At 38.0% G+C, this 11263-nt stretch overlaps 1 long non-coding RNA gene across 1 annotated transcript; it reads right to left on the reverse strand.

Moving 5' to 3' along the window:
• Positions 1–1275: 1275 nt before the first annotated feature.
• LOC141633839 (uncharacterized) lies at positions 1276–10272 on the reverse strand. The gene is made up of 3 exons (XR_012538591.1): positions 8661–10272; positions 2062–2582; positions 1276–1943 (listed from the first exon to the last, which is right to left on the reverse strand). It is a non-coding gene; the product is annotated as an uncharacterized LOC141633839 (long non-coding RNA).
• Positions 10273–11263: the final 991 nt, after the last annotated feature.

The raw sequence follows: 11263 nt of genomic DNA on the forward strand, positions 1-11263 counted from the left end.
CTCTCGTTCCGATAATAAGGGAGGGGGTTAGGGCACTCGTCCTAAATTTAGGATACTCGTCCCTTCTACTAGAATCTCATTAAGTTGCTAGATACATTCCTTTAATTAGGTAGATACACCTCTTTAAGTTTCTAGATACATACCTCTAGGTAGCTAGATATACTTCTTTAAGTTGCTAGATACATTCTTTAAATTGCTAGATATATAATTCAACCTAGCTAGATACACTCGTTAAGTTGCTAGATACATACTTCTACCTAACTAGATACACTTCTTTAAGTTGCTAGATAAGTACCTCTAACTAGTTAGATACATTCCTTCAAGTTGCTAGAAACGTGCCTTTTGGTAGCTAAATACAATATTTTAAGTTTCTAGATATATACTTCACCGTAAGGAAGCTAGCCTTTCTCTATAATAAACATATACACAATTTTCCATCATATATAATAATATCAATACTTCCATCTTAGAGGCGCCATCGTATATAATAATATCAATACTTCCATCTTATAGGCGCCATAAGTTTCGTTTTGCATTATAATTCAATTTTAGGAAAACAGATTTACAATGTTAATTCTAATGGATGAAATGTACGAATTACGCAATTTAGCGACTATAGCAACCGCGTAGGGTGAAATGTGATCAATCTGTGTGAGATAGAAAAGATGTTCGGAAATAACTTTATTCTACTACGCGTTACCTCAACTTTATCCTATAAGTTTCTAGATACATACCTTTAGCTAGCTAGATACACTCATTTATGTTTCTAGATACATACCTCTAGGTTAGATACACTCTTTTAAATTGGTAGATACATACCTCTACTTATGAATACTCTTCCCCCTTGAAAAGGGTTCACCCTATATTTTTAGAGTTTAGTTTTGGGTTGCACTACCATTTCGATAATAAAGGAAATGGTTAGGGTTGGCACGGGCCGCCTAAATTAACCTTAAACGCTTTCTCGTCCTACTTTAGGATATATATACTCCTTTAAGTTACTAAATACATATATTCAGTTTATTAGATACACTTCTTTAAGTAACTAGATACGTACATTTAGCTTGTTAGATACACTTCTTTAAGTTACTAAATACATACCTTTAGATAGCTAAATACACTTCTTTAAGTTACTAGATACAAACCTGTAATTAGTTAGATACATACCCGTAACTTGCTAGATACAAGTAATAAACTTCTTTGTTTTGTTAGAAACAAAACCTTATTAGGATTATTGTTGTTACTTGTTAGAATATATCATTATCAAATTAATTGTAAAACAAATCTAAATATGTAATAAGGTCCTTAGAAAATTACAAATCATTGAGGAACAAAGAGTCAAGCGTATTGTGATTACTACTCTTACCTAAATAGTACCATAGGACTACTTCACATGGGTGTTTCCTGCATTATTTTCCTAAAACAAGATTATACCACATGTTCATTTGTAGCTTTGACGTCATCATAGTCTTTTGTCATCAAGGAGCATTTGATACTCATCTTCCTTCACTTTACATTATCTTACCCACACAGTTACGTAACCAGAAAGGCGTACCTCATATGTGTATTATCAGCTCCAAGCCTCCAACCAAATTGATTTTGTTCGTGCCCCTATATATAGCTTGAACATTCATCAGCATTTCAGTCACCATCTACACATTACCATTGATCCAGTTTCGAGCATTGAATTTTGTTCCCGCCTCAATTGAACGAACCAGCAGCAACATCGCCTCTATCTCCGAGCTCGCACCCCCGCACTCCTCTAGTCGGAGTGCGACTTCATACGTGCTTCATAGTTAGAGGCATTGATTGTGGTGCCTCTAAGGGCTGGAACCTCGTGGCTATGCTTGCCTTCATACGTGGTTATCACTGCTCTCGGGTCAGTTGAAGCCCTCTCTACGTGCTTTCGAACTTTGCACCCCACGGTGCTGCACTTATAGTAACTCCTACAGTGGAAATAGTTGTAACATATCAGGACAGTTTACCGGAAATTAGTTATCTAATGCTTATAGTAACTCCTAGTAAAGAAGGTGTATGAAGCAACGATGAAGTTGAATGAATGACCTTGGATTAGGATTGCCTTTGACAACTTTCTGGCCATACTTACGCCATCTGTACCCATCATCTAATATATCTACTTTGCTTCTCGTCTACACTGCTATTTTCTGCTCTGTCATTGTCCTATGTGTGAAAGGCCCATCACATTGCCCTGCTGCACCATTTCTGTTCACCAATAACATTATCACAATATTCCATCTCCGAATTCTAGAGACTTCGTAATCCTTTCATTGTTGGGCTTTGCCTAAATACGTTATCTTCTCCCATTTATCCGCCTCTTGAGCTCGCATCACAGCAACAGCACCAACAGTCGACCCACCTGTAAAATCATAAATCTCCAACCACCACCATTTGAATACTCCAGTGACCAAAGACGATATCCAGCTCGGAACCGCAACCCGAGTCCAGAAGAAAGAGATTTAAATGCAACAAGAATATAAGATTCTTGTTCATAAAAATCAAAATTATGCAACACATTCACGCATCTCTGACCATTCCTTGGGCTTGTCAAACTCATTTAACTCAAACTTAAGTGATACCGTCGTTTCAGTACCAAAAATAATTACCTAAGTACTACTAACAAAAGTCAGCGGCAAGTAGGGTCAATCTCCACAGGGAGGCAGTCACTATTCGGTCTTTCTAAGGTCACGGTTGGGGGTTTGATTTGTTTAAGCTAAACTAAATAACATTAAAGCGAGAGAAGATAGCCAGAGAGATTATCAAGAGAGAGAGAGAACTAGGATTGTCGGGTCATCAATGAATGTCAGATAGTTGCAGCTAAGGTCACAGATCGGTCAATTGTATCTGTCTAAGGAGCAACGAATATCTCCTTCCGGTCTCAATTCGCCCTAAAATACTATTAGCTTAGCTTCCGCCCTCACTAAAGCATCCTAATGTTCATTGCAGGTCTCACCCCTTCCAACCTTCCGGTCTAGGTCAAGGCTTACCAAGATTAATTAGCTAAATGCATTGATTCAAGCAGCTATTTACAGTTAAATGCAGTGATTAACAACAGAGACGTGATAGCAACGAAAGATCTGTAAACCTAATTAGCAACTAACAATAATTCATTGAATCCCCTAAATCCTAGCAGGAGATTTAGCTATGCATAATAATAAATGGAACAAGAGCGAAAGATAAAGAAAGTGTAGACATCGCAAATTAAGGAGAGAGTAAAGAGAGAATTACAGATTAGAGTTGGAAAAAGAGAGAAAAGCAGCATTCAACAGTAAGTAATCGAAAAGTAATGTATGAAGTCCCCCCAAAACCTCATGTCGTCTTTCCTATTTATAGGAAAGACAATTATTAAACCTAGAAAATGAAATTAAACTAAAGAAGCCCGAGCCCTTTAGAAAATAACTCGATCGAACAGTTTAGAACTGCTCGATCGAACACATTCATGGCAAAACCTCTCGATCGAGTAAACAAGCAACTTGATCGAGGAACTCTTAAAAAGCACACTTCGATCGAGCAATGATTTCACTCGATCGAGGTCTTCTCCTCTCCAAAATACTCGATCGAGCAACAAAAGCCTTCGATCGAGTACTTTTGACTTAGCCAGCTCATTGCATCGTTAGTTCCAGCTTTGACCTGCCGATTTAGCTTTCGAAATGACTTTACGCGCCCCCAAGGCAGTAGCATTTCCGCTCCAAATCTACTCACCTCCTAAATGCAAGCAAAACGGACGATAAAAGGCTTGATTCCGCTACTTTCAGGTCCATTCCTACAAATAAAGCAAAATAAACTAAAGTAGAATATTCGAGAAATTTCGTAGCATAGACCATGAGAATCGCATAGAAATACATGCATAAGAGACTTAGAAAGATTATATAAAATGCACGTATCAAATCTCAATCTCCTCAAGCCGAACCTTTACTCGTCCTCGAGTAAACTAAATGCAAACTAATGGAACGGAAAATAAAGCTCAGAGCTAGCTACAAATGCCCACTTAAACCAATTTAATGGAAGCAAACTAACACTTATAGCAAAAAAAACTGTCAAATGCAAACGAGTTATGAGATGTCTATTATAAAGCTGAACCGTTGACCTTGCAAGACCTTTAATGATGGACTCTCACGGGTCACTCTTCTCTCATGAAGCAAAGGGTAAGCAGTTAAATAAGTAGTTGCTCACCTAAACTACGACCCGCATAAACATGCATGCAACTAATATGATAGACAATTCTAAATACCGCACATACATTTCAACCAATCAATGTCTGTCACAGCCGAGGGCTTACAAAAATATGGTTTAGTGAGGCAATGGGTAAGAAAAGGCAAAACATTTTTTGGAAATGTGAGGGTATAGGCGGCCAAGCTAGTACCTAAACAAAGTCAAACTGACAACATCCATTTCTCATCCATCAAAATTAAGCACAATGCCCTTGAACTGGCATTCAAACTCACCAAACCGAACCGAACATACTCCTCAATAGATATAAATAAAGCATAGGAGTGAAACCGTCAACAACAAAATATTTTTTTTCTTTTTCGACTTCTTTTTTTTCGGTTTCTTTTTTTCTCGTTCTTTTTTTTTTCTCATCCTCCTTTTTTTCAAAAATTACCAACTCCAAATCATCAGATACAATCCAAACTTGGCACAATAAATTATATACCGCAAAACATACACTAAATTAGCTTGACAAGGCAGGCTAAATTTTGGATGTAGTTAAGGGTCAAAAGGCAAATTTGGCTAAATTTGGAGTTATTGGTAAAAATGAAAGAAAAGGGGAATGTAAGCACCTCCCTGCATATGACACTAACCACTAACCCGAATGTATGCAGGCAAAAAGCAATTGAATTTCATGTACGTGCAAATTAATGAACATGTTATGCAAGGAGTAACTACTCACAACCCTACATGAAACTGGTCATAAATGACACCAGTTTATAAGGCTGTAAGTCTTATAAATTATAAGTAGGTTGCCAAAATTTCAGGTCAAGTCTATTCGTTCAGCTAAATTTCTACATAAACTCGTAGATTATGCAAAAGACAAAGCTAATAGATATTAATTTTATTGCAAGACTTAAGCAAAAGGACAAATTATAGTGCAATTTCATCATCGAAATCTACCGTTCCGACTCGACCTATATGCTAAAATAAACGTGAAATTTTTTGATTTATTCGAATTTTAAATTTTTATGAGATTTATTTTTTGAATTTTTGTAAAAATAAACAACAATGCATACAGAAATTAAACGTGACAAAATAAATGCAATAAAAACAACATACAGACACAGATATGGATGCATAACCTCCCCAAACCAAACCGTACAATGCCCTCATTGTACCTAAAAAAAGGAAAGGAAATGCAAACTAAAAAGGAGAGAATGGAGATGCGGAAAACTCACAAGAATACGCGAAGTAGGGACCTCCCCAAACCAGCCAGCAACATGGGAGGTCACACACAGCTCCAGAACAGCTTCACAGGAAGCGAATCAAGCTAACTTACTCGATAGTACTCGATTGAGTGGATTTAGTACTCGATCGAGTACATTAGGCTGCAAAACTGTTCAATCGAGGAGAAAGGTTACTCGATCGAAAGAATCTCTTTTGCAGGCACTCGATCGAAAGGAGCAGATGTTCGATTGCGTGAAATCAGCAGCAAAATAGTTCGATCGAGTATATAAAGTACTCGATCGAGCCATCCACGATAGATTCCTGCAAAGACGCAATAAACAGCCCACGGAACTAACAAAACAAGCTAATTGATCCAGTCTATGGTTGTAAAAACCATTTATTACACACACAACAAAAACTAAAATGCAAATCAACTAAAAATTTAAACTCCGGGTTGCCTCCCGGGTAGCGCTAGTTTCAGACAGGTCTCAACTCGACCATCTTTTCTTTTTCACCTCAGCCAATCCAGTAGTCACGATAAAGGCAACTCAAGGCTCTTAGCAGTAGATCATAAATCTGCGCATGTGCTACACAAGAGCATAAGTAGCACCAAACTAGAAAAGGAGCAAATGAAAGCAATCTGGAGTACCGTGTCAGCCTAACAAATTTCCGATGACAAATATGGTGAAACTTTAGTAGCCTATTTGTCCAATTGGGAGGGGGTGGAGTATTGAAATACAAAGCATAAGTCATATGAGGTAACGTACTATTTATAGCAATAATAATAAAATGATCGCTAATTACCTCAGGTTGGTCGCTCCTAACGTCGGAATCGTTGATAAAAGTATGTATTACCTCTACTGTGCTAGGAACATTTCCGGACTAAGCTACCTTCTCATTCCCCTCCTCTGTGGGTTCTATCCCATAAATCAAAGCCTCCAAGGCATCCAGCTCGGCTTTGAAAATGGGGGATTCACCATAACCATTGTCTTCTTCAAAATCGTCATCCAAAACGGACCAAAGTGGCATATCGTTGCTCTCCATGGCCAATATGTTCGATCGAGAAAGGATGGAACTCGATCGAAAGCTTTCCTCTTGAATATCACTCGATCGAGATCTTCCTCATAATAGCTGTTCGATCGAGTGGATAACTCTGTTCGATCGAACACTTCCTCAGATATTTCACTCGATCGAATAGTATAACCAGTTTGATCGAGTGTTTGTTGCTGTACAGTGCAGAAATCTTCAAGTAATGCGTCGTTTTCAGATAGATCTTCGTATTTCGAGTCATACAAATCATCAGTATCGATAGGCAACTCGGGTCCTTCATGGGAAAGACTGATACCTGTGTAGGCAGCGTGTACCTTCTCTGAGTGCCTAAGTTTGACTCGGCAGCTAACCGAGCTATTTGAGACTCCAGCTAATTGAATTGAGCTTCCTTATATCTATCATCTTCTTGCAGTTTAAGTGCAAGTGTCTTAATCAAAAATTTCAACTCAGCAATCACTTCTTTCTGTTTATCAGGAGGAGGAGCTTGTTGTTGCAATGACCAAGCAAATGGAGGCTTTTGATAGCCTTGTTCTTGAAACGGTTGTGGTGGCACATATGTAATGGAATGACTATCTTGTCTACGCTGCCTAAACGCACAGACTTTGTCGCGCCAAATTTTTACACGGTCGTTTCCCGCCAGACAGATGACAGCATTGTGCCCCGCAGCATCACATCTCTCACAGTAAACAACCTGCTGCGCCATATGATGGAACATAGGTGGAAGATCAAAGGTACTCAAGCCTTCCCTTTGATGATCTTTTACCTAGAACTGCCTAGGTAGGACCTGTAGGGCCTATTAAAACAACACTAGAGAAAAAGATGAGAACTGCCTCAAGGAATAAATCCCTTGAGGCTAAAAACAGGCAAAATTAAACAAGTAAATAAAATAGTTGCCTCCCCGGCAACGGCGCAAAAATTTGATACCGTCGTTTCAGTACCAAAAATAATTACCTAAGTACTACTAATAGAAGTCGGCGGTAAAGAGGGTCGATCTCCACAGGGAGGCGGTCACTATCTACTTGTCTATTCGGTCTGTCTAAGGTCACAGTTGGGGGTTTGATTTGTTTAAGCTAAACTAAATAAGATTAAAGCGAGAGAAGATAGCAAGAGAGATTATCAAGAGAGAGAGAACTAGGATTATCGGGTCATCAATGAATGTCTGATATTTGCAGCTAAGGTCACAGATCGGTCAATTGTATCGGTCTAAGGAGCAATGAATATCTCCTTCAGGTCTCAATTCGCCCTAAAATACTATTAGCTTAGCTTCCGCCCTCACTAAAGCATCCTAATATTCACTGCAGGTCTCACCCCTTCCAACCTTCCGGTCTAGGTCAAGGCTTATCAAGATTAATTAGCTAAATGCATCGATTCAAGCAGGTATTTACAGTTAAATGCAGTGATTAAAAATAGAGACGTGATAGCAACGAAATATCTGTAAACCTAATTAGCAACTAACAATAATTCATTGAATCCCCTAAATCCTAGCAGGAGATTTAGCTATGCATAATAGTAAATAGAAGAAGAGCGAAAGATAAAGAAATAGTAAACATCGCAAATTAAGGAGAGAGTAAAGAGAGAATTACAGATTATAGTCCGGGAAAAGAGAGAAAAGCAGCGTTGTAATGTATGAAGTCCCCCTAAAACCTCATGTCGTCTTTCCTATTTATAGGAAAGATGATTATTAAACCTAGAAAACAAAATTAAACTAAAGAAGCCTGAGCCCATTAGATAATTACTCGATCGAACAGTTTAGAACTGCTCGATCGAACACATTCATGGCAAAATCTCTCGATCGAGTAAACAAGCAACTCGATCGAGGAACTCTTAAAAAGCACACTTCGATCGAGCAATGTTTTCACTCGATCGAGGTCTTCTCCTCTCCAAAATACTCGATCGAGCAACAAAAGCCTTCGATCGAGTAATTTTGACTCAGCCAGCTCATTGCATCGTCAGTTCCAGCTTTGACCTGCCTATTTAGCTTCCGAAATGACTTTACGCGCCCCAAGGCAGCAACATTTCCGCTCCAAATCCACTCACCTCCTAAATGCAAGCAAAACGAACAATAAAAGGCTTGATTCCGCTACTTTCAGGTCCATTCCTGCAAATAAAGCAAAACAAATCAAAGTAGAATATTCAGGACATTTCGTAGCATAGAGCCACGAGAATCGCATAGAAATACGTACATAAGAGACTTAAAAAGACTATATAAAATGCACGTATGATTGAGCAACTACAAAAATAAGTTCAGAACTTTCAAACAGTTCATCAAAGTTATCACAATCCCGTATAAATCAAATGCAACAAAACCTAAATGAACAAACACCACTTAACCAAATCCATACTATCAAGATTCAACTCCTCCACTAACTTGATAATCAACCTCAGTTAGCTTAAAGTTGACAAGTTTACACAATAAACTAGCAAAATCACGAAAAGACATTAATCTAATTGAGAAATAACACCAAGACAACATTATGAAATTACAAGAGAAGTTAAAACAAACAAACACTAACCCTCAAAATCAAAAAGGAAAAGCATGTACCAACATCAAGATGAATCATTATCCATTATTAATCGCCAAAATGTACCATAGACCTCTATTTTTTTGTTGATCCTTACATTGAAAACCGCAAATAGATATGTTCCAAAACAACCCAGTTCACCTGCCATTTCCGATTCAAACTCCAAGTCCAACATATAATCCATACCGAGAGTGATCGGTCTACAGGTAAGATGGACATAACGCAAGTTGAGTGTCAAAGACAATAAATTTCCGACATGAAATCATGTTAATGGAGCACGGTAGTCAGAATTTCAAGAGTAATTATTGTACAGAGAACATGAATAATTCAATTACTCTTAAAAAATTTATGGAATTAACACAAATGAAAATTAAAGGCTGAATTTTCACATATAAAAGCAGGAAACACATACAAAGACTTGAAATTTATTAAAATTGAATCATGAAAATAATAAATAAATATTAAAACAAGAAAAAGCAAAAAAGGCTAAAATATCAAAGAAGCTGATTCCAAGATGAAATGTATGAGAAACAGCAGCAATGGCTTCTTCTTCGGAAACAAGACCAAGAGGTGATGCACGGAAACTGATACAGCTTAGTTTGAGGCCAGTTTAATAAACCTCACCGCCTGAATATATATGTCCAAGTTAGTAGCACGATTGGCTATTACTCAAAAGATACACATGGTATTACCGCCGGATACACATGGTATTACTACTAGATACACAAATCGATTTGTATATCTATTAGTAATACCATGTGTATCCAGGCTGGTATTTCATGTATCCACGATCTAAAGATCAACTACGACCACCAAACTGGCCATCGCAACCACCAACACTACCACCACCACACCTACTTCCCTGGAAAACTCAATCAATTTAATGAAACATTCGCAGCCACTCTAACTATACACCACACGGATAGGCTAGTGGAAAGCAAAACTCAAACAAGGGTGAGTTAAAATTAGAGAGCTTATCAAGGCTCGATTTCTAATAGATACAAGTATACAACCCAGTACTATTTTCCTACCTTGAATGTTTATAAAAGGCTGACCATAAAAAGGAACAATCGTAAAAGGAACTTTGCAAGAAATCCAGTAATTAGTACAGTAGTAAATAGCAATTACTTACTCTCGATCTTATGGAATTTGTTACATTAAAGATCAATCACCCAACATTCCTAAACCACCACTGTTTTTTAATTGTTCAGATCACTGACCTGAAATCTAAGAATGAAACACATAGCTTCCATAGCATTCATACAGTTGCTGGTGTTGTTCTCCGGTGGTCCGATAAGAGATGGTGCTGGAAAGGCAAGGAAAAATGATTTCACGGTAAATTTAGCTATAATATTATAATATTCTATAATAATAATATAGTAAGTTTTGAGATTACCTGAATTGTTCAAATTACTGACTTGAAATCCAGTAATCAGTTGCTGACTTGCTGGTGTTGTTCTCCGATGGTCCGACAAGCGATGGTGCAGGAAAGGCAAGGAAAATGGAGGGACTTTGGATTTGCAATGTTTTGGCCTTTGGGTCAGGGTGGATCATTCGGGTTCGGGTAAGGGCCAAAAGAACTTAGCAAATATCTGATTGATTACTCGCTAATAACCATTGCTCTCGTATATACCTCTGCATCACCATTGTTGCTTCAGCTTCATTATCCAAGTAATGGTTCAAGTACAAGTAAAGTATGAAGCAGATTTATATAGTGAAGTTAGAGTGTTGGTTGAGATATTTAGAATGTCAATTGCTGTACTATAGCTGCTGTTAAACCACTTATTAGACTGAAGATAATTCCCCCTTGTGGACAAGGCCCTCGGGAACTGCGTCCGCGGGATCCACACTAGGTATAATCGACTCGAGGTTCTTTCGAATCGAATTAAGACAAATTAGAGTCGCCACCAAGTTTTTTGGGAACTTGGAACCGTTCAAGTCAACTTTACACCTTTCATCGAAAAGCATAATGCCAATCGACTACGAGTGATTAAAGATAAAGACTTGTACCCTATATCACTCGATTTGAATGACTCTCGTAATCCAATGGTATTTAGACGGATCCACAAACCATAGATCTTGAGTAAGGGGTGAGGGTACGTGTTAGGAAGCCCATAAGGACACCTAACCCCGCCCGTCAATAACGGCCTCTACTAAGTCAAGTATCGGATTTCAAACAAGGTCATAGCTACTATGATATATGATATGCAAGCATCGTTTTCAAAACCCTAACATGTGACAACAATTTCTATGTCGTTTTAGATGCAACTAAACTAACTTTGTCAAAGTTGTAATTT

Source organism: Silene latifolia, chromosome Y, assembly GCF_048544455.1.
Source record: "Silene latifolia isolate original U9 population chromosome Y, ASM4854445v1, whole genome shotgun sequence".
Lineage (NCBI taxonomy): Eukaryota > Viridiplantae > Streptophyta > Magnoliopsida > Caryophyllales > Caryophyllaceae > Silene > Silene latifolia.